The sequence below is a fragment of the Dipodomys spectabilis genome, unplaced genomic scaffold (assembly GCF_019054845.1).
Source record: "Dipodomys spectabilis isolate Male_0828 unplaced genomic scaffold, ASM1905484v1 ptg000002l, whole genome shotgun sequence".
NCBI classification, from domain to species: Eukaryota; Metazoa; Chordata; class Mammalia; order Rodentia; family Heteromyidae; genus Dipodomys; species Dipodomys spectabilis.
Window position 1 is genome coordinate 6,202,853 of NW_024870679.1, and position 24,715 is coordinate 6,227,567.

A 24,715-nucleotide genomic window follows, 5' to 3' on the forward strand; every position below is an offset into this window, starting at 1 on the left:
TAAAGAGAGATACAATATTTAAAAAAAACAACAACAAACTACGGCTCTTGAATATACAGTATAGGAAGGTAGGAGCTCTGTTATTTTTCTATCTTGAAGATCAGGCAGAAACTGATAGGAAGGAACAAAAAGATGACTAGCACATTTGGTGGTACATTGTGTTTTTATTATTTTATTTCTTGTGCTGACACTGAGGCTTGAACTAGGAGCTGGAGGCTTTACTTTTTTTTCTCAAGGGTAGCATTCTCCCACTTGAGCTTCACTTCTACTTCTGACATTTAACTGGTTAATGAGAAATAAGAGTCTCCAGGCTTTTTGTGCCCAGGCTGATTCCAGATTTCGATTTTCACATTTCAGCCTCCTGATTAGCTAGGATTACAGGAGTGAGCATGGATCACCTTGCTTGGTTTCATGATTTGAATGGGAATAGGTTCTAAGATTATTAGAAATATCTTCATAGTAAAGTTACAGTCACCACCAACAAAAGGGTAAACATTTTTCTGAATTACCTTATACTTGGTATACTTCATGCTTCAGCTCCTCTCCATTAAAATAAAGACTGTACGTTGCCTACAGGTGGACTTGCTTTCCATTTCCCCTCTGTCAGTGTGATTAAAAAGTGAACACATACTATTTAGCCGCAGGTAACATCTTGTGCAGGATCTCTGCGTCCATGGGGGAATTATTTTGTAGTTAATGAACTACTGAAAACATTTTTAGCCAAGCAAATTTTTTTTTATCAAATTCAGTTTCCACTTTTAAAATATATGCTCATTATTTCTGGCACATGAGGGAAATGCCAATTTTTTAAAAGTCATTTGAAGTTAAAAATGGTTTCTAATAGATCACTGTTGGGGAGTACAGGAAGGTAAGGAGCAAAGTATTAAAACAGCACTATCCTGAATAGAGAAATGTATTTCCCACTGCTAAACCCTCTCAGGAGTACCTGAGTGAGCAGATGGATGGTGCTTTGCTTAGCAAGTCTGATCATCCATTTTTAAGAAACTGAACACTATTCATATTCATTGGAGAGATGGCAGTTAAAAACGGGGTAATATTATTTTCATATTTCTAAATGTACTTCTTTCCCTTTGCCAAAGAACTTGAGTCTAATTGAAAAATTCTGAAGAATAAGCATGTCCCAAGTGTGCAGAACAAACCATTTCTCAGGAATCTTTCTTTTTTTTTTTTTTTTTTTTTTAATTTAATTTTATTTGTGAACATACTGTACAGAGGAGTTACAGTTACATGGGCAGAAAGAATGACATTGCCCCATTTGTTAGGAAATGGAAAAACTTGGAAAAAATTATATTAAGTGAAGTAAGCCAGGCCCAAAGAAACGTAGGTCCCATGGTTTCCCTTATTTGTAATATCTAGTATATGTATGAGTCAAGCGGAAAAGGTCAGATAATGTGATGTCTCAGGAATCTTTCTGAGAGGTTGAATACAACTTACTCTGTCTGCCCTAGCACATTACTGATGCTCATTTTAGAGTGCTCCAAACACCTCAAACCCAGGCTTTTGCACATGTGTTTTCTCTATTTGGAATTCTATCCCTTGTATATTTGGATCACAAACTCTCTTTCTTGATTTAGGTCCTTATGACTGCTGTTCTATATTGTCCTTTATATCTCAAGCACTGAATAAATATTTGTGAAGTGAATTTAATATCTTTTTAGATGCCTTCCAAAGCATTTCTATGAACACATGCTTTATTAAATTTATAAGTGGTGTCTTATAAAACATACTGTATTCTAACCTCTTAAAATATGTGGGATTAACATATTAGTATGCTTGAGTGCATATCACTTTCGGTATGCACACTCAGCTATAGATAATTATTTTAATCAATCCCTTATTGTTGGGCATCTAAATTAGGTGCTTATTTATGCAATTACAATTTTTGAAAAGTCTGTTTTGAATAGCTATCTGATTATTTTCTTAATTTCTATGCATGGGATTAGTAGAACAAAGTATAAATGTGTTTTAAAGGCATTTAAATCTTTTCTGCATATGTTCAGAAATCCCCTACTTCCACAGGAGTAAGGCCTTAGGTGGTTTTCCTTTTGCCCTCAAGTTGTTCTGGTCCAAGCTTTTATGTCCTTGTACATTACGATGTAAGCCTAACAGTACATATTTGTTCATCTAACACAATAATTATTATCCATCTTGTATGCATTGGTATATAATTCTATTAAGAGATTTAAATTCTGTATCAGTGATTTTGTACTTTTGTACTGACATAAAAATATGATTGTGCGTGACATAACAATGATGATTGATGGGTGCTGGTGTTTCATGCCTGTAATTCCAGCTACTCAGAGATCAGAGGATCATGGTTTGAAGACAGCTAGGGCAGAAAAATCCATGAGACTCTTACCTTCAAATAATCAGCAAAAACCTGAAAGTGGAGACATAGCTCAAGTGTTAGAGCATCAGTCCTGAGTGAAAAAGCTGAGCAAGAGTATGAAGTCTTGAGTTCAATCCCCGAGTATCATGTAAAATGCATTTGTAGCTTATATTACTTTGTTGAGCTCCGTATAGACAAGAAAAACATACATGAACAAATATATATTGCTAGGCCCACAGCCTGTTGTACAAGAATCAACACGGACCTTGACAAGGCAAAAGATAAGCACTGATAGACCTTTCTCCCGAGTAAGTCAAAGGGGATTTTCTTTAAACTGGTTTGCTTTATTATTATGGATTTAGTTTCATTTACAAGTTTCACTACTTAAGAGCACATCTATTTTTAGCCTAAATAAATTTTCATTAAATGGATATCATATAATATTTTTTATAAGTTTTCAATTGTGAAAATACTGTACAGAGGGGTTACAATTACATGGGCAAGATAATGAGTACATTTCTTATCAAGCATTGTAGCCTCCTCCTTTGTTTCCCCTTCTCATCCCTTCCTAGCTTCCCCCCCCCACCAAAGTTGTAAAGTTCATTTTCGACATGACAACTTGTATTTCTCATTGTTGCAACGGGTCCACCTGTATCCTTATTTAAACAACTTGTTCAAAGGGGAATTTTTGAACAGAAGTTTGCACCCCAAAAAAGATTTAAATGTCTTTAAAATATGTCTATACTTCATTTTTTTCTGTCTTTCATCTATATGCTATAAGACTAGAGTTCTCTAAATTTTTGAAAAATAATATCTGCTACTACTTTTAAACATTACAGTATTATTAATATTACTTGGATATACTTTTCTCCAGAACCTTGTAAGTACTGAAATAGAGAGTTTTTAAAGGATAGTTAAATTATTCCAATTTTCTAGTATCTTAGTTTTGCTGTCTACAATGCTTGAAATATTTTATTTATTTTAATTTTTTGATGGCATTTTGTATAGAATCCAAGGCCTTGTGCATATTAGCAATCTCCTAACATTGATCTGTATCCTTTACCCTCAGATTATTCTTAATACAGATATGTCAATAATTTAATTATATTATGAATCAAATGTTGATTTTTTCATGTATGTGGATACTTTTAATCAGTTCTTTAATTTTAGAGAAAATTTCTTTTATTACTGAATATTTTTATTTTACCAACATTTACAAGGAGATTCATTATGATAACAATTAGTCTTACTGTTAAGAGTATAAAATGATTGAATACTCAGAATTCAATCCATTCTTCACCTTCACTACCTTGGAAGCCATGAAGTTCATAAGTCAAATTTCAGATGCAATTTCTGGAAGCCAGTCACAAAGATTTGTTTTCCCAAGGTATTTCTTGATATGACATTTCAAGTATTATCTAAAGAAGAGTTTCTCTTTTATGATTTTATTCTTGAAATATTCAACATCAACAACATTCTTGAGGTTCCAAATGGTTCCATTGATTTAAAAAATTCCTCTCTAGCAATGGTTCTTATCGTAAAGCAAAAACAACATCAAAATAACATATTCGGGGTAGGGGGACACCTATGTATTCACTAGGGACCATACCAAAATTTCCATTTGCTTCTCCATGCTTAAGGCCCAAATTCAATTTCTAAGCCTTAGACTTAGTATATGGTATTAATTTTCTTTTTTTTCTTCCTTGCTCCTTATATCTACTGTATTGTCTCCTCTTCTTTCTTCCTTGTCTCTCATCCTTTTTTTATTTTTACTCATTCCTTCCTTTTCTTCTTGATTGTCTTAGAGTTGTTTTGTAGAATTTATTTATTTATTTAATTATTTTTGTCGGTCATGGGGCTTGAGCTCAGGGCCTGGGCACTGTCGCTGAGCTCTTCAACTCAAGGCAAGTGTTCTACCCCTTCAGCCACAGCGCCACTTCTGGTTTTCTGGTGGTTAACTGGAGATACGAATCTCATGGACTTTACTGCCTGGGCTGGATTTGAGCCATGATCCTCAGATCTCAGCCTCCTGATTAGCTAGGATTATAGGTGTGAGCCACCAGCACCTGGCAGTTTTTAATTTGTTAAACATTAAGATTTGTATCTAAACACAAGGACCAAAGCTGCGTGGAGTACACATGTAAATTCTGACTGATGTGGAAGAGCCACAAGTTTAAGTCTACACAGATCTTGGTTCAAAAAAATTAATAATTTTTAATTGATCTGTAGTTTTATATTTCATGAAGCAAAATATTAAACTATTTTTGAAGTAAATGCATTGCCAACATCAACCTCTGTATTCTCTACTGAGTAGAAATGATTTCATTCTATATTTAATACGAGTGGGGAAGTGAGATTTCTTCTGGATTCTCAGTGCCCAGTGATTGGGTTTTATGTGTTGGGGTTCACTTTGTACTATTTATTGCCAAATATCTTTGCTTTTCTTGTCAATTGACCAAAATACATCTGCATCTTAACCCTTCTTTACTCATCTATCTTTTACTCATCCCCTCTGCCTTGGTTTCTTCTTTTACACTTGAAGTAGTTCTTAGAAAAATCATTCCTCTTTTCCCACTATGGACATCTTACACTTCTCTAATTGAACTATAGTTTGTTTCCTTTCTATCTTTGGTTTAAAAAAGCACATATGATTAAATGCACCAATTACAGATTAATGTATTTAATCCTGACAGACACAAATACAATCTATTTTGAGAAGCCAAAAGTATTTAGATTTAACCTTCCACTAGTAGTAGACTTGATCCTGATTGGCCAGCAGCCTTAGTCAGCATAAATCCTAACCATTCTGACTACCTTTCATCTTTGAATCCGAACAAATTTAAGTTAGCCCATGTAAGAAGAAATCTTGTGACCAATGAAGCATTTTGGGACAATCTAACAGTTGGAATTTTAGGTGACTATTTATCTGTAGTTAGAATAACAATAACCCTTGGGGATTTCATCATATAGAGCCATTATGTACATGATAGAGGGAAGAAAATAACTCTGGGAAAGCTGTCAGAGGATTCAGGAATTGGAAAAAAATGGACAAAACTGTTTTAAGCAGCAGCTTCTGGACAAGGGAAGCAAGGATTTTAAATGTATCTGCCAGTTTTAGGAAAGTGTCGATCACCTATAATTTTCAAGCGTTATTTTTTTTTAAAGGATCACTTAGAGTCAGAATGGGGCCCTGCAAACAGTACATGAACTTGTATGTCAATATACAATATTCATATTTAGAAATAGAAGACAGATTTGTTACATCTGATAACTGAGAAATTGCAATAATCTGCCATGTTCAGAACTAACCGATGCCCAGGGGTGTTGATGCCTCCTTAACTCTCTACCGTTCGTCTGTGGACTTGAGTGAGTTGCAGCTTTCTTTGTTTTCCCTTGGCTCTCATCTGAGTTTCTGGGGGTTTTATAGGCCTAGGGGCTATAAAAGCATCCGGTCAAAAGTTTACCAAAGTGACCAAGTCAGTAATCATTATTCTGAAACAGGAAAGGGGAGTGGGGAGGGAGGAAGGAGAGAGGGAAAGGGAGAGGAATAGGGAGAGGGAGAGAGAGAGGGAGAGGGAGAGGGAGAGGGAGAGAACAGATGATGGTGGAAGTATCCCTCAGATAGTATCCCTCAAAATGTTGCTGGGAGAATCATCCATCCTGGGAGACCCAGAGAGTAGAGAGAGAATAGACCAATTGTGGCTGACACAATTCAGGTCTTGAAAATAATTTAATGGATGTAGTATGTAAGTTAAAATATTTAAGTTTGCTAGAGTGCCATTTTATGAAGTTTTTAATACTTGTAAACACTTGGTGAAAGTTTTTCCTTGCCACAGCTATTTATTTAAAAGTACCAGCCAGGTGCTGGTGGCTCACGCCTATAATCCTAGATAGTCAGTAGGCTGAGATCTGAGGATCATGGTTCAAAGCCAGACCAGGCAGGAGAGTTCTTGAGACTCTTATCTCTTGTAAACCCAGAAAATCAGAAATGGTACTGTGGCTCCAGTGGTAGAGTGCTAGCCTGCAGCTGAGCTCAAGGACAATGCCCAGGCCCAGAGTTCAAGCCCCACAACTGACCAAAAAAAAAAAAAAAATCCATGTATTTCATAACATTCACGATTATTTACCTGTTTTAGAATTTCAGGTTGCCTGTATTTTTATGGATATTGTTCTTATGCTTTTAAAGTGATGTTAATAAATTATTTCACTTTAGCCTTTAGTTAACTTATGGCTTAATCCTTCATATAATTTTATGGAAATAAAATCTGATAAAGAACTTCTGTTTTTCAAATAATACCTATCTAAGTAAGTAAATTAGTTTGGTAGTGGCATTTCAAATAGAGATGTTAAATGTAGGGCTTAGCACTTAAAGAGATACTTTAGTTTTAGCTGGAATATTTAGCATCTTTCAGATACTGGGGTATCTAGTGACTCTGTGCTTCAGTTTCCTTACATGGAAAATGGAGATAGAAATGTCTTTTTCATGGGGTTATTGTGAAAATTAAATGATATACTGTATGCAAATTACTCTGTGCTTCATTAGTAATGACATCAGATTCAGATGTATACTATCAGAATAGTAGTATAGAAGATACCAAAAAAATCTCTCTCTCTCTCTTTTTTAATCAGTAGTTTGTCCTTACAGGTATCATTGGTTTTTGTAAATTCATTTACATTTGTGTTGTGAATTAAAATATTTTAAAATGCTTTGTTTTCTTGAAGCCATTTGTATTATATTTAATTTGTGAATTTTTATTGGAAGGTATATTTTCACAGAGTTCTATTCAAATTTTGTCAAATCATTTGAGCAAGCTTCACCTTAAAACTCCCTGAGAGAAATCTCAGTTTTCTATCAAGAAAATCCACACAATTACTTAGCCTTTATTGTGAAAAAAATTATGTGTTTGTGGGGGGAGTTTTTCTTCCCTGTTTCTATCATCTCTTCAGTTTTTTTTCCAGATTGTTTCAGATGAAAAGGTTGATTTTGTCAATAATTTTGCATTTCAATTTCTCAGACTTCTGGTCAGCTTTCTTTGGGTAATTAAAGTTTTCTATTATATAACTACTTGATAACACTTGAAAATTTGTATTTGCTACCAAGAGTACATTTTGACAGAGTTTGAAAATAGAAAAAGTAGGTCAGATATCACCCATTTCTGAAGCAAATATAAAATATAACAAGGTAAATGAGATACACATAGTACTGAATCTCCTGGATTTCATATTCAGAGAGGGCAATTCGAGAAGATCCCAAAATGTCCAGTACAAAAACTCCCTCTTTGTACCAAAGTCATGCAGGAAAAACAGATTTTTCTCAAAGAATAGCCAATTAATGGGTTCCAAATTAATGCCATATTTTTTCTTTTTTTTTCTTGGTTGGTCATGGAGCTTGAACTCTGGGCCTGGGTACTGCCCCTGAGCAATTCAACTCAAGGCCAGCACTCTACCACCTGAGCCACAATGTCACTTCCTAATGGTGTATTTAAATAGACTCTGACAGAGGAGTGTATTGTCCCCTCATTATTTACAGATTCATGAGAACGAACTCATAGGATTTCTTCCTGACTCCAAATGTTCCTTTTTGTCTCTGGAGAGTGAGTTTGGCATCCCAGCAAGGCTGTGTAATTGCTTTCCGATGATGTCATTCACCTTTTCCAATGGGTAAAATGACATGATCTTGAATTTCTGAGATTTCTCCTTCCTCAGGAAATAATTTGGTTTATTAAGAATTTGAGCCAAATGTTCAAAACATTTTCTATTTTTACATGAGTGCAATTTATTTATTTTATTTTTGATATAAGTTTATTGCTTCTATTAAGGTGTTATATAGAACCATTACTGTTTCATAAGTCAGATACATTATTCTTTGTACAATGTCACTCCTTCCTTAGCTTGAATCCAATGTATTTTAACATAAACTTAGGTGTAATGATATATACTACCATAGAAAACAAATTTTTTTTGGGGGGGGGAGTCTGGTCGTGGGGCCTGAACTCTGGGTCTGGGTGCTGTCCCTCAGCCATTCATATCAAGGCTAGCGCTCTACTACTTGAGCCACAGCGCCACTTCCGGCTTTTTATTTTCTGGTTATGTCGTGCTGAGGAATGGAACCCAGGGCCTCATGCATGAAAGGCAAGTGCTCTTCCACTGAGCCACCTTCCCAGCCCTAGAAAACAAATTTTTATTTTAGTTTTTAATATATATTTTTATTGTGAAGATACTGTACAGAGGGTTACAGTTACATGAGTAAGGTAATGACTACATTTTCTATCAAGCATAGTTACCCCCTCCTTTTGTTTCCCCTACCATCCCTCCCCCCCCCCCCCCCACCCGCCCCACGAAGCTGTAAAGTCTGTTTTCAACATAGTGTCTTGTACATCTCATTGTTACAATGGGTCAACTGTATCCTTGTTTCAGCATTTTGTTATTTCCCTTCCCCTCCCCAAATTAGAAAAATGTATATATACAAGATGCAGGGCACCAGAATCAAATACAGTGAAAACAGGGGTTATACCATGGGGGAAGAACATACAAAAGAAACCCAAAAAATCACATAATACATTATAAATACTTATAAAAACAACAGCAAGAAAGATAAAATCTCTTTGTCTCTATCTCAGGGTTCATAGTTTTGAACTTTTCTGCTTGTCCTAGACATATACTAGTTATTGCAAAGAAGAGAAACCATGGGACCTATGTTTCTTTGGGTCTGGCTTACTTCACTTAAAATTATATTAAGTGAAGTAAGACAAATTTTTATTTTAATGATGTGTCTATGCATAATGTAGATTCCTTTAAAAGTCTCATCCCTACTTTCCATTTTAAGTTTTAATTCTCTATTAAAATTTTTGTAGTAATTTCTAAATAGTAAAGATTGATTTTAATGACAAAGAAAATGTCTACTACATGGCTTAATTTTGGTGTGATCTAAGTCATAAAGATGCATGGATTTTGATTGCACATGATACTTTCTGAGTACAGTCTAATATTGAACAGACTTTTTAAGCAAATTAATTTCTCTGTTGGCGTATTTTGAACTTTGGTCAGCCAAATCTTTTTAACGTTTTTTCACATGAGCAACTATCAAATACGTTTTCGATAATGATCTCTTTGGCCCCTGTCCTCTTCAGGGAACTAAGATCCCATAGCAAACTTCAAAATCTAATAGCAAGGGTTTTGTGCCTTTGTAATAGCCAAACCTTGACTGTTTCACACCATTTTATGGCCAGGTTTGTGCTTATGTCCTATCGATTGAACCTCTCCTCCAAGAGATCATTATTGTCTCTTGTCTCTCTAAGTCTTAAGATCTTTGTCTTCCTTTTGCTTCAGGCTGGCTGGTCTACTACCACTTAAACCACAGCTCCATTTGGAGATTTTTGCTAGTTAATCAAAGATAAGAATTTTATGGACTTCTTGGCTGGCTTCAGACTGTGATGCTAAGATCTCAGCCTCCTCCTGAGAGGATGAGATTACAGGTGTGAGCCACCAGTTTCTAGTTTAACTCTCATTTGTGTTTAATCAACACTGTCCTGCCCCATCTCACCTTCCCTGGGGTGACCTCTGATCTTAAAACTTTCTAATACAGACATCTCTCCTGTTATGTTGGTGTGAATTTCAGGCTTGCATTGACAACCTGGAGAGTCAAATTCTGGTCTAATTTAATATCCTTTCTCTGGCTACTTTTACAGCTATGCATTTTTAGTTTATTCCTATATTTCTACCTTTCTTGTTTCTATATTTCTTATTTCTATGCTTTTCCATTTTTAAAAGCCAAGCTTACTGAAACGTAATTGATATAACAGGCTCTTGTAAGAATGATTTGCCCCCTAGTGTTTTCCTCTAATCTCCTCCTCCTACTGTATAGAATGGAGGAATTCAATAGTAATGAAAACAATAGGTGGTGGTGAGTCACTTTCTATTTTGTCTGTTGTTTTACAAAAGACTAGCTTTTGAACTTCTGTCTTGGTCTTGCCACAGACACACTCCTTCATTCACTTTATACAAAGCCATCTATCATGCTGTGAGCTCTCCTAAGCCGACACACCTGACATGGGACTAAAGGACCTCTGTGAAACAAGCATTGTTGAACTGAGTCTTCTCTCAGCCTCATAGGTGAGCTTTGCCACTACCCAAGGGGTGAGTGAAGACCTAGCTCTGAACTTTCTATAGCCAGTGAGGGTCTCTGAGACTCTGAGAAAGAAGCACCCATCCAAACTGAGCCTGGATGTCAGAATCACAGATAGGATGAGAAAATACATGTTTATTGCTGCAGTCGAACGAGTTTAGAAATAATCTGTAAGGCAACATCAGGTCAATTGTACGTTTTCTATGTAGAAGAAATTATCCTCTTTTGTTGTATTTGGTGTTTTCAGTTGTCACTAATACTCTACACTTAATTCTCCATCTTTTGCTAGGATATTTTCATAATTCCTAAAGCTGTTTCCTTCTCTCTTTTTCCTTCCTTCCTTCCCCTTCTTCTCTTTCCTCAACTTTTCTTCTTTCTCCTTTTCCTCCTCTTTCTTTGCCTAACTTCTTCTCTTCTATTTCTTATCCCTCTTTCTTTTTGACAGTGTAGAAGTTTTGAACCCAGGACCCCTGATTCAGCCAGGTTCTATACCTTTTCAGCATCACCCCTGTCCTTTTCTTTTCTTTTTTCTTTTTTGCTTTAGTTATTTTTCACATAATATGTAGCATCTTTGCCTGGTTGGCCTCCCACCATACTCCTCCTGCATATGCCTCAGCTGTAGCTTTGGTTATAGTCATGAATCAACATGTCTAGTTTTTTTGTTGAAATGGTGAGGGGTGTCTTACTAACGTTTTGCCTGGATTCACCTTGTACCTCAATTATTCAACTTTGGATCTTCACCTCTATGGACAGCTATAACCATATACATCACAATGTTATTTCTTGATATCTTAAAGTCAATCTCTCCTTCTTGTCCATTTCCCTTGGCAAATATTGATCTGTTTCTAAGTTCAGAGAATTTGTTTTTTCCAGATTGTCATATGAATGGGATCATTCAATATGTAGCCTTTGAATCTGGCTTCACTCACATTGTGTGTATTTGAAATTCAGCCAAGGTATCACATGAGTGGTTGCTTTGATTGATGATCTATGTCCTAGCTTCATGCCTGTACCATGGGCCTTTGTCTACAACAAATAAGTTGGAGTATTTCCAGTTTGGGGTGAGTAAGTTAAGCCAAAACAAAAGTTGGCAAATGTTGTTATTGAATATATATATATACACATACACATATATCTATGTGTGTTCTATGTGTGTGTAGATTTTTTTCTTTCCTTCAAAAAATACTACGTGGTAGGGACCATATGGTTTATGGTCATTGCAGTTCTAATTTTATGACAAGCTACCAAACTGTTTTGAAAAGTGGCTGCAAATTTCATTCTCACCAGCACTCTGTGAGAGCTCTATTAGCTAGGCATCCTAATGAGGACTTTCTACTACAGATTTGCTGTTTGTTTTAATCATTTTGTAAATATGTAGGACTATTTCATTGTGAGAGTTATTTGAATTTTCCTGCTAACTGATGTTAACCACCTTTTCCCATGTTCATTTACCACCTACATATCCTCTTTGCTAAAGATGTATATGAATTCTTTTCCACAAGTTTAAGTTCAGAGTAGAAGTGAGATATGATTTCTTCAGGTTGGATAAACATTTTGTATTTCACTATTAAATTTAAGGTTGCTAGTATCATAATACCATTACAATTAGGGAGGTATCATGGACATCATTGATTAAGAAAGGTGTCCCTTTTAATGTGTAAGTTGCTCATGTCTATTTTATCATCAGTGAATACTGAGTTCCATCTTGTATCTATTAAAATGATCACATGGTTTCTTTCTTGATTCTGCTGATTGATTCTAAATGCTGTGTCAAGTTTATAGTTCCAGGATATACTCTACTAAGTGATGGTAGATTGGGTAGTTTCCACTTACTAATTAACTAAGGATTTTTTCATCTTTGTTTATGAAGAAGTTCTCCTTTTGTAATGCCTTTGTCCAGTCTGGTATCAATCTTACCTTGTAAATTGCAAAGTGTTCCTTCTTCTGCTTCTTGGAAGAGTATGTACACAATTTATATTTCTTGTGCTTATTAACAGAAGTTTTGTCAGAAATACATCAAAACTTCTCCTAATAGTTTGCCTGCAGTCAAATGAGTCTTCTGGAAACATAAATACCTTTTGCAGATATTCAATTGTTTCCTTCTTTAGTCCTTCTGATTCAAGATGGTTTACAAGATTATAGACACTGATATTTTTCCTTTTAAGAAATCAGCAGTATACCACCTTACCACATCAGGTTTTTATATTTTATTTATGATATTCCCCCCCCACAAATATAGGCACATACACATATACATACACACACAGACTTCTTGCTTTGTGTGGCTGCTTACCTTTTTATAATTTAAGCAGGTCATTTTGATCTTTCCTTTTATTTATTTATTTTTTGGTAGGTCTTGGGGCTTGAACTCTGGGCTTGGGCGATGTCCCTGTGCTCTTCAGCTCAAGGTGAGTGCTCTACCACTTGAGCCACAGCACCACTTCTGGTTTTCTAGTGGTTTATTGGAGATAAGAGTCTCATGGACTTTCCTTCCTGGGCTGGTTTTGAACGATGATCCTCAGATCTCAGCATCTTGAGTAGCTAGGATTACAGGTGTGAGCCACTGGCACCTGGCAAGCAGGTCATTTTGTTGACCTGTATTACTTGTTACCTCTATAGCACCAAGTTATGCTATAATATGTAATTATATCTGACTATTAATGTTAAAGTATTAACCCTCAAAAATTTACACATTCATTAAGTTTAGGCCACAACAAGAGTTTATTTGTTGATTTAGAAATATACATTCACTGTGCAGTTATCATTAGGCTAAGAAACACAGTAGGTCAACAAGGAATACATGGTTTCAATTCAGATGGAACAACAGATGAGTGGGAAAAAATCACACTTGTGGTAAGGAAAGTAAATCCCATTGAAAACGTTCATTTTAATCTAAGAATAGTAGAAACCTTTGTTGTAATTGCTCTGTACTACTAGTTTTCTTTAGTATTTCCCAAGCTTAGAGATAAATGTGGGCAATTATTTTTCTTTATCTCAAATATTAATGAAAACAGATCAATTAATCATTGAAAGTACCAGAAAATGCATCTGGTTTGTTTTGTTGTCAAAGGTGACATAGTATGATCATTGCATTTCTTTGGGGACATCTACATTGTTGAATCTAGCTAAGGCCTCCATCAGATTTTGGTCCAATATTCCAGAAATATTGTCTAACTTCAGCTTGTAGCAGTAGCTCTAGTAAACAGGTAGTAGCACTTTAACTATCTCTCAATACCTGGCTTTAATATTGGCTCATTTTCTTCTATATATTGGTATAAACACAAATTGTACATTCTGGAATAGAGGATGTTAATTCTCTTCCCTTTAACTATATTACCTAAGACTTGTATTAATTTCAAATAGTGCTCAACTCCTTTTAGTATTTTATTCTAATTAAATTCATATTCTTGCTTTCTTAAAAATGAATTTATTCTATTCTAAAGTCATTGAAATTATGTTATTCGAATCCCTAATGGAATTTTTATTATAAAATTAATGCACATAACTTAAGATACACACTATAAAATTTTGTGACGCTAAGAACTGATATAAAAATTAAGACTAGGGCTGGGAATGTGGCTTCGTGGTAGAGTGCTTGCCTTGCCTAGCATACATGAAGCCCTAGGTTTGATTCCTCAGTACGACATAAACAGAAAAAGCTGGAAGTGGTGCAACGGCTCAAGTGGTAGAGTGCTAGCCTTGAGCAAAAGAAGCTCAGAGACGGTGCCCAGGCCCTGAGTTCAAGCCCCAAGAATGGAAAAAAAATAAGACTAGGAAAAAATAGTCTCTATAAGTGTTTATGCGTTAAACATACTATAGAAATTTTCATAATCAGAAAAATCATACATTTTTCTTTATAAACTTGCTAGTACTGGAAATTGGCTTTTATGTTCAATAAGTCATACCTTAAAATTTAATATATTTTTGTTCAGAATTAAGCAGCACCCATTTGACTGATAATTTTTCTTTTTCTTTCTTTCTTTTTTTTTTGGTTGGCCGTGGGGCTTGAACTCAGCCTGGGTGCTAGCCCTCAGCCCTTCACGGCTAGCACACTATTACTTGAGCCACAGCACCAGTTCTGACTTTTTCTGCTTATGTGGTGCTGAGGAATTGAACTCAGGGCTTGTGAGGCAAGCACTCTACCACTGAGCCACCTTCTCAGCCCCCATGACTGATAATTTTTCTATCTTCCCTAGGTAAACTGAAAACAACAGCTCTGATAAAATTCCTGTCAAGAATTTTGCATTCTAGTACCAATAGGGCATTGGAATAATTGGCTAGAGTGATGTCTTGACGGACCAGTTAATTAATAGTAAATATTAGTAAATAATATATAGCAATAATAATATTATGTAAATAACAATAGTAAATATTATGGGGGATATTAAATAAAATTATACAGTAGTCATTGAATAATTTTCTAAATTCTTCTAAGTAGACTTGAAATGCCTACATGAGTAAATGGTATTTAAACTAAGAAGTTAAAGACAAGATTTAGCCAGTCACATGAAGTAAGGACATAAGAGATGTCTTTAAGAAAGAGCATCTATAATTAGTATATGTCTAGGATAATCCTAGAATAGGATCACAATAGCTCAATAGCTATGTACATATGACCATATAAGATGATGGTAAGCAAAATGAATTCTAAGATACAGAAACAAGAGGTTTCTTTTTGTTGTTGTTGTTTTAAATGTACTATGTGAAGTTATCTATTTTTCTTGCATTTTTTCTTTCTTTTTCCCCCTATGGTTTATCTGTATTTTATTTTGGTACCCTATGTAATTTGTGTATACATTTATCTGAATAGGGAAGGGAACGGGAATAACGAAATGGTGAGACAAAGGATACTTACAAGACAACCTGCTGAAATTGAACTTTACAACTTGTGGGGGCATTGTGGGGAGGGAAAGTGGGAGAAACGTTTGACGAGAAGTGCACTCACTACCCTATGTATGTAAATGTAACCTTTTTGTACATCACCTTAACAATAAAATTAAATTTAAAAAAAGAGAAAAGAAAAAATATTGCTAGAGAATGAAAGAGCAACTAATGAAGAAAAATGTTTTATTTGAGAATAAATTTTGATTAACAAACATAAGGGAAAAATATGATGGCTGTGATGACATATTATGAGAGGAGATAGAGGTGATCAGAATCCAAATTTCGTGGCTGGAATATTAAAGCCCAAGTAAGAATTAAAGACATGATAGGAAAAGTGCATTAATCTATGATATTTAAATCCAATCCTTCATTTTAAAGCCACTCCTGCTTCTAAAGCCAAGTAACTCTAGTTAATAATAAAGGGAAGATAGTTACTTGGGAGGGAATTTCAGTAAGTACTTTTACTTCCTTATAAAAGCAAGTTTTGGATAATGATCTTTTAACTAGTTTCTTGTTCTTGAGCACTCTGGTAATGTTTATGATATGGTAGATATATTAAAATGATAATCTCACAAGGAATCCAACCTAATTCATTTATTCAGTAAACATTGTCCTTGAAAAAAAAGATCGTGAAATAAGCATTACTTATAGTTAAGGAATTCAGTTTCAGACATGTTTAAGTTTGTGATTCTTAGTGGACAGTAACTAGTAAAGCAGTTGTAAATATTAGATGAGGTCTGGGACACAAGTTTTTCTGAAAATATAAATTTTAGAATTGTTAACATGTATATAACATTGGAAGTCAAGGATCTGAGTTACTACAATGACTGAGGTTTTATAGATAATGTATGAAAAGGCAAAGAACTGAATCATAGAATACTTCTCTATGGAAGAGTCATGGAATTAATCTAGAGTGTCTGAAGGCTCACAATAGCCAACATACTGAAGAAAAATAGCCAAGATAGAGAACTTGTATCTATCCAAATAACAGCTTACAAAAAGTGACCAGAAATCAAGGTAATATGATATTGGCCAAAGAACTGACAAATCAGGGAGAGAGAGTCCCCAAATAGAACTAAATAAATATAGTCAAACTGTCTCTAGAAAAAAGGTAATACAATTGAGCTTTTGCTCTTTTCTTGAGAAAGTGTGTTGAAACAACTGAACATTCACATTAATAAAAAGAAGTACATAATAAGAATCTAGAACCATGAATCTATCCTGCATGAAAATTATCTACTTGAATAGAAAAAGCAAAGTATAAAGCCCATAGATGATAACTCAGGGAAACATTGGGATATAACAATACCTTTTTTAGTACAACACTAAACACATGAAAAAAATGGATAATTTGGACTTCATTCAAGTTAAACATTTAAAACTTACACTCTATAAAAACTGCTCTCAACAAAATGAGAAGACAGGCCAGGGACTTATCAAAAAAAAATATTTGCTGTTAAATGGTGTGTAGATAAGACAAAGAACTCTTACAGCTTTACAATGAACATAGTACCAATCTGGATAAAATATAGGTAAGAGATTTGAACAGAGTAACCACAACTCCCCCACCAAAGACACATAGATGGCAAGAAATCAAAAGAAAAGATTATCGCACCACAGTGAGGAGCAATCACATACCCCTACATGCTTATTAAAATGCTCTTTGTCAAAATATCTGATAACATCAAAGGCGGGCAGAAAAGTTCAGCCCCACAAACTCCTTTTATGAGAGTACAAAATGGTACAGCTACTTTGGAAACTAATTAGGAATCATACTAGATCAAAAGGATAACCTCTTTCTCAGCAAACTAGTCCACGATAGTTGCACATATAAGCATGCTAACATTTTGTTGCTTGTATTTTCTCAATCAAATGGGAAGCAGTATTTTTAAAGGCAGACATGTTAATTTAAAGGTACGAAGTAATTGCTTAGGTAGATGGAAAACCAAATAGGCCAGGGAAATAAATATAGGGTGATTTTGAAACCACCAAGGGCCATTTGATACTGGGGGGATCATGAATTTAAATGTGTGGATATTATGAATGGTCATGGACTTTGTGATTAATATGCAAGTTAAGATACCCCAATTGTAATGAAAACATAAGTCCAATGACTTGAAGCCTCACTATAACTCAATCAGCAATGATAGGAAATTGTTTTCATGGACCAAACGTCTGAAATTGTGTTTACGAGTGAAGTATTATTTTTAACAATGTTAAAATAGCAGGATGGGATGAACTATGAGCTGAAATAGATAAAGTAGGGAAGAAGATGAATTTATTGGAGGAAAAGAGGTAAAGCAATGAGAGGAGGCTGGAAAATATTCTGAATGGGTAATGACATTACCAATAATCACAACAAACATGACACCAAAAAATGATGATGGTTCTGGACCTATAATCTCAAAGAGTTACAGAAAGAGTATATGAGGAGTACAATGTGGAGACACAATGAATTGCACCATCTAAGGAACAAGAAGAAGGAAGAAGGAAAGAGAGAAAGAAAGAAAGAAAGAAAGAAAGAAAGAAAGAAAGAAAGAAAGAAAGAAGGAAGGAAGGAAGGAAGGAAGGAAGGAAGGAAGGAAGGAAGGAAGGAAGGAAGGAAGGAAGGAGATTGAAATAAGAAGAGAAGAAGAGGAAGAAGAGGAAGAAGAAGAAGAAGAAGAAGAGGAGGAGGAGGAGGAGGAGGAGGAGGAGGAGGAGGAGGAGGAGGAGGAGGAGGAGGAGGAGGAGGAAGAGGAGGAGGAGGAGGAGGAGGAGGAGGAGGAGGAGGAGGAGGAGGAGGAAGGGGAAGAAGGAGGAGGTGGGAGGAGGGGGAAGGGGAGGGGGAGGAGGGAGAGGAGAAATGGAATTTTCTGGTCCTGGCTGGGTTTGAATCTAGATCTTTTTCTCTCTTCCTACTGAGTAGCTAGCTTAACCAAATTCTTTCTAATATAAACAGATGTTAATTGGTTATAGAAGAATTCTGATACATTTTTATAAAGAAATTCTAGCTACTGAATATATAGAGATACTTGTGAAAGCAAAATGATAAAGCCAATCATTCACTAAAAGATATGTAATATGTATTTTACTCTGTTTATTGAGTATTTGTGATTGCCTGATATGAATTGATTGGTTTATTCTCTTCCATAAAAGACCCCCAAAACTTTCTTTTTCTTTTTCTTTCTTTCTTTTTTTTCTTCTTCTTTTTATGGCCTGGTCCTGAGGCTTGAACTCAGAGTCTGAATTTTGTGCTTAAGGCTAGCACTGTACCACATGTGCACTTGAGCTACACTGGTGCTTTTTTTTTTTTTTTAATAAGACTTTCATGCCTGTGCTGGCTTCAAACATTGATCCTCAGATCTTAGCCTCTTGAGCAGCTAAGATTACAGGATTGAGCCACTGATTCCCAGCTCACTCCAAACATTTTTAAACTTAATCTTTGTGTAAAACAAAATGGACATTACAAACTTAATTGTTAATACAGATTAATCTTTTAAAATGTATGGAATTTTGTCATTCTTAGAAAAGATTTGTCAGTCCATGCTTTTGTTTCTATTATTTTCTTAATACTTAAAGTTTTATGCTCTTGGAATTTTCTTTGGGAATTTAATCATTTCCTTTCTTCATGCTGTTCGATTTCTTCCATTAGCAAGGACAAAACCTGTGGCCTGCTACAAACCAACAGGATTCAGAACACAGACCCTTCTGTTACTTTCTTGTTCCCCTCATCTTCTTTCCTCTTGGGTATCAAGGTGAACTAAGTTATTCATGGTACCTCAAGAGATTCCTATTGAGAAGGTTTGGAAACTTCTAGACCTATCCCTGGTTATGTATAGAGAGGTTCTGCCAAGGAAATTAATCTCTTATAAAGCTAATGCATTCAAGAGTCAATGGAACCTGCCACTAAATAGACACTCTTTTATTTTCTTCCTTTTTTATTGTCAAGGTGATGTACAGAGAGGTTACATAAGTAAGGTAATGAGTACATTTCTTGTCAAACTTGTTACCCCTTCTCTCAATTTTCTCCTACTTTCCCCACCCCCCACGAACTCCTAAATTGTACAGATCATTTCTAACATATTGTAAATAGACTTACTCTTGCAGGTTCAGAGGAAGAATATCTCCTCGAGTGGACAGGCAGCCTAGAATGTACAGGCATAGGAACTTGATGTAAAAATAAAATCACTCGTGAATAGAGACATATTGAAACAATATGAATCATGAGTTGTCACTGTTTGCATATAGATTTGTTTTAAAGAAATACAGACTTTCATTCTGTGGTTGGCAAGCAGGCTTCCTTGAGTGGCCATAAATCTCTCCCAAATGCTAAAAACCTGCTCAAGTTTGGCAAGCCAGCTGAGTAAAAAAAGGTCATCTTCTTGCCTAACAGCAGATTCTATAGTTTTTTACCACACAATTCCCTTTATGGTCATAATTGTCCCTTGCAAAAATATAGTGTTACAGCAGACTCGTAAAACTGCTGCCTCTGGAATAAACAGGAAAGGGCACATTCCATTTCAAAACAAAGTATGTGTCAATAGAGTTTAGCTTCCATTTAAAAATGGAAAGTACTGATTCCACTAACCATGCAATAGCTTTGACAGACTGTGTGTTTGACCTTTCAGCACACAGATGAATCTGTTTGCCCCCATTTGGAATAGAATGTCTTTGAGATTGCAGATGCAAATCTGATTCTCACAATATATTTATAGTTCCTGTAGGAAACAAGACATCTTCTTGGGGCTATTCAAGCCCTCAGAACAGCAAAGAGGTCTTTAATGATACATACATTATGACATAAACTGTCAGCATTTACAGTCCTTCAAAAAAAGTAGGTTGGATTTTGTTTTAATAAGAAAAAAGTACATGAAAAAGAATGGAAACATCCCTCATTCTGAAAGAGAATTTGAAATTGGCCTCTATTCTGTAAAATTCACAAGAAGACAATGTGTGGAATAAATAAAGGGGAAGAGTAAAAAAAAATATATCCCTAAATAAAATACTTTAAAAATCAAAGAAGGTTAGTTCATAAATGAACAAACAAAGCCCTCTCTGAATAGGAGATTTAAAAAAAAAGTGAATTTCACCTTCAATGATGTCCAATAAGAAACATTTGTGTGGTGTGTGTGTGTGTGTGTGTGTGTGTGTGTGGTGCGTGCGTTGGGACATGAACTCAAGACCTCAAGACCTGGGCACTTGTCCCTAGCTTTTCTGCTCATGGCTAGCAATCTGCCACTTGAACCAAAATTCAACTTCAGCTTTTTGCTGGTTAATTGGCAATGAGTCTTACATATTTTCCTCTTCCAGTTGTTTGGGAATTATGATCGATCTCATCCTCTTGAGGAGTTGGGATTCCAAGCATGAGCCACTGGAATAAGGATTCAAATGGCTTTTCTCTCTTGCAAGTGTTTGTAACATATTTATAAGATGATTTTTTTGTTGCTTTGTATGTCTTTCCCCCACAGTATAACCCCTGCTTTCACTGTATTTGATGTTGGTATAATTTGTGGAGGGGAAGGGAAAAAACAAATTGTTTAAATAGAGATATAGGTGGACCCATTGCAACAATGAAATGTACAAGTCATTATGTCAAAAAATGAACTTTACAACTTTGTTGGGGGGATGGGAAGGGATGGGAAGGAGAAACAAAGGAGGAGGCAACGATGCTTGATAAGAAATGTACTCGTTATCTTGCAAATGTAATTATAACCCCTCTGTAAGATATTTTCACAATTAAAAAACACAAATTTTGAAACACAGTTTAATTGGACCAAGGGACACCCTGAGACTTCTGCTCTGAGGAGACTAGGGCAGGCCAGGCCATTAGACCCATGAAAAACTGTATGGCTTTTAAGCAGTTTTATACTGAGTCTGATGGATCATAGTTTTGCAGATGTTGAGAAGCTGAGCTCTAGAGATGAATGTCCTGCTTCTAAACCTAGATCCTCAAAGCATTAAATATGGAAACATATGATCTAACATTTGCTTCCTGGTTTATTTTATGGAATTTTTGTTGGAGGGAACTTGGTTAATGTATGTAAAGTCCTTGGATTGGGGGCCGATACTGCATAAGAATAGCTACTAGTTGCAAATAGAGTAATGATATGCTCAGTAGATAGAATCTATATGAGTTTGTGTGGATTGCCTTAACAAAGCTCCAAACTGGATTACATGAACAACAGAACTGTTTTCCCACTTTTGTGCAGGACACAAATCTGTAATCTAGGTTTTGATGGAATTGGTTTGTTTTGAAGGCTTTAAAGAAGAATCTGATCTAGTTTTCTCTCCTTGAGTTCTGCAAGATAACCATACAACCTTCACGTTGCCTTTCTTTTTTCCTTTCTTCCTTCCTTCCTTCCTTTCTTCCTTCCTTCCTTGCTTCCTTCCTTCCTTCCTTCCGTTCTTTCTTTCTTTCTTTCTCTCTCTCTCTCTCTCTTTCTTTTTTTGGTTGGTCATGAGTATTGAACTCTGGGCCTGTGCACTGTCCCTCAGCTCTTCTGCTCAAGGTTAGTACTCTACCTCTTGAGCCACAGCACCACTTCTGGTTTTCTGGTGGTTAATTGGAAGTAAGAGTCTCATGGACTTTCCTGCCCTGGCTGGCATTGAACCTCGATCCTCAGATCTCAGCCTCCTGAGTAGCTAGGATTATAGGTATGAGCTACTGGGGCCCAGCCCTGCCTTCCTTCTTTTTAAAGACTGTGTACAGATTTCTTTTTAGAAGAACAACAAATATATTGGATTAGTGCTCAGAATAATAGAGTCATTTTTTTTTTTTTGGGTCCGGTCGTGGGGCCTGAACTCTGAGCCTGGGCGCTGTCCCTCAGCTCTTGAGCTCAAGGCTAGCGCTCTACCACTTGAGCCATAGCTCCACTTCTGGCTTTTTTCTTTTTTTTGCTTATGTGGTGCTGGGGAATTGAACCCAGGGCCTCAGGCATGCAAGGCAAGCGCTCTACCACTGAGCCACCTTCCCAGCCCCAAATAGACTCATTTTAACTTAAATGCTTATGCAAGTATTTTATCTCCAAATGCAGACATTTTTTGAGGAACTGAGGGGAAGAAATTCATCATGAAGAATTTTGAGAGGGGATAGAATTCAGACCAAAATAGAATTCTACATTAAATGCCAATGAGTTGATTAATTTTTTCTTTTGTAGGAGCCCTGGACTTGAACTAGGAAAGTTCAAGGATATTGCTCTATCACTTGAGTCACAGTTCCACTTCTGGCTTTTCAATGGTTAAGCTGAGACAAGACTTCATGGAATTACATGTTGAGGCTGGCTTCAAATTGTGATCTTCAGATCTCACCTTCCTGAGTAGCTAGGATTGCAGGTATGACCCACTGGTGCCTGGCTTGAATTAACTAATTTTTATTCTTCTAAGAACCTTGTTTTCCCATCTTAGCTCATTTGAAAAGAGATTTTCTTGCAATCAAATAGTTGCTTATGAAAATACTGCATTGTAAGGTAAGGAACCTTAATGATTTTATGAATGAGTAATGCATAGGTGTTTGATGCATGATTTTATATTACTTTTCAGAGCTTATTTAATAAAAAATACTGAAACTACAAATGGACTGATTTGTTTTTAATCAAACCAGTTTTCTGACTGTAGCATGTTGTTCTGTCACTTTTCATCAAGCTTCTTTATATTTGGGAATGTTTTGTTACTGATGATTAAAAATAATTCCTATAAAATGCAGAATGTTATCAAACACTCCTGTACACCATTGAGACTCTTAGCATGTCAATGTCTGTTTATCTTTGCAATTCCTGTGAAGCATGGTTCATAGCTTTTACAAAGTCATATCATTTCCCTGACAAGAACTTCAACTATAATTAGTGAACTCATCACAAAGGTGCTAGAAACCTAAAATCAAAGATGTTTGTTAATTTCTTTGATGTCAGCTTTGAAAACAGGAATTATATTTTACCTTGGAGATTTCCTACATGCCAAAGTTTGGGACTAGGACATCCCTTCTATGCTTCCCGTAGGTATGAAACCCAGAGCTTCTTGTGGCTATGCCTAGAATCGATGATATACTTGACAGATGAAGACCACCACAGATATTTATCTTTTTATTCATGAAGTATTTCATCTGCTTCTTCTATGGGATATTCTTCAATGATACACAGGAATTGGAAAGAAAAAGGCAGGTGCTTTTTACTTAGTTTTCATTCTGACAAAAATCATCCTTAAAGAAGGATGGTCAATAGACACATAAAGAAATGCTCAACCTCCCTAGCCATAAAAGAAATGCAAATCAAAACAACATTGAGATACCACCTCACTCCAGTTAGAATGGCTAAAATCAAGAACTCTAATAACAACAGATGCTGGAGGGGATGTGGACAGAAGGGAACCTTACTGTATTGTTGTTGAGAGTGTAAACTTGTCCAACCACTTTGGAAAGTAGTATGGAAGTTCCTCAAAAGACTCCACATAGAGCTCTCCTATGATCCAGCAATCCCACTTTTGGGCATTTACCCAAAGGTTTACAAACAAGACCACACTAAAGCTACCAGCACAACTATGTTTATTGCAGCACTATTTACTATAGCTAAGATATGGAACCAACCCAGACGCCCCTCAGTAGATGAATAGATCAAGAAAATGTGGTATATATACACAATGGAATTCTATGCCTCCATCAGAAAGAATGACATTGCCCCATTTGTTAGGAAGTGGAAAGGCTTGGAAAAATTATATGAAGTGAAGTAAGCCAGGCCCAAAGAAACATAGGTCCCATGCTTTCCCTTATTTGCAATATTTAGTATATGTTTGAGTCAAGCAGAAAAGGTCAGATACGTTGATGTTAGGGAAATGAACCCTAAGATATGTATTCAAATGTTTTTTTTTCTTTCATGCAATTGTTTCTAACACATTTATAAGATTATTTCTTTGTTGCTTTGTATGTCCCTCCCCCACAGTATAACCCCTGCTTTCACTGTATTTGATGTCGGTATAATTTGTGGAGGGGAAAGGGAAACACAAATTGTTTAAATAGGGATACAGGTGGACCCATTGCAACAATGAGATGTACAAGTCTTTATGTCAAAAACGAAGTTTACAACTTTCGTGCGGGGGTGGGGGGGTGGGAGAGAGGGGGGAGGAGGATTGGGTGGGGGCAGGGGGTGGAGGATGGGAAGGGATGGGAAGGGGAAACAAAGGAGGAGGCTACAATGCTTGATAAGAAATGTACTCATTATCTTGCCCATGGAATTGTAACTCCTCTGTACAGTATTTTCACAATAAAAAAAAATTTTAAAAATCATCCTTATTGGTTTCTTGGGTCTATTTTTTTAAAAGAGAATATGCTTTAATCCTAATCTAGAAGAAAGCTATTTTAAGCTACAAATAAGAAAATTTGGGGA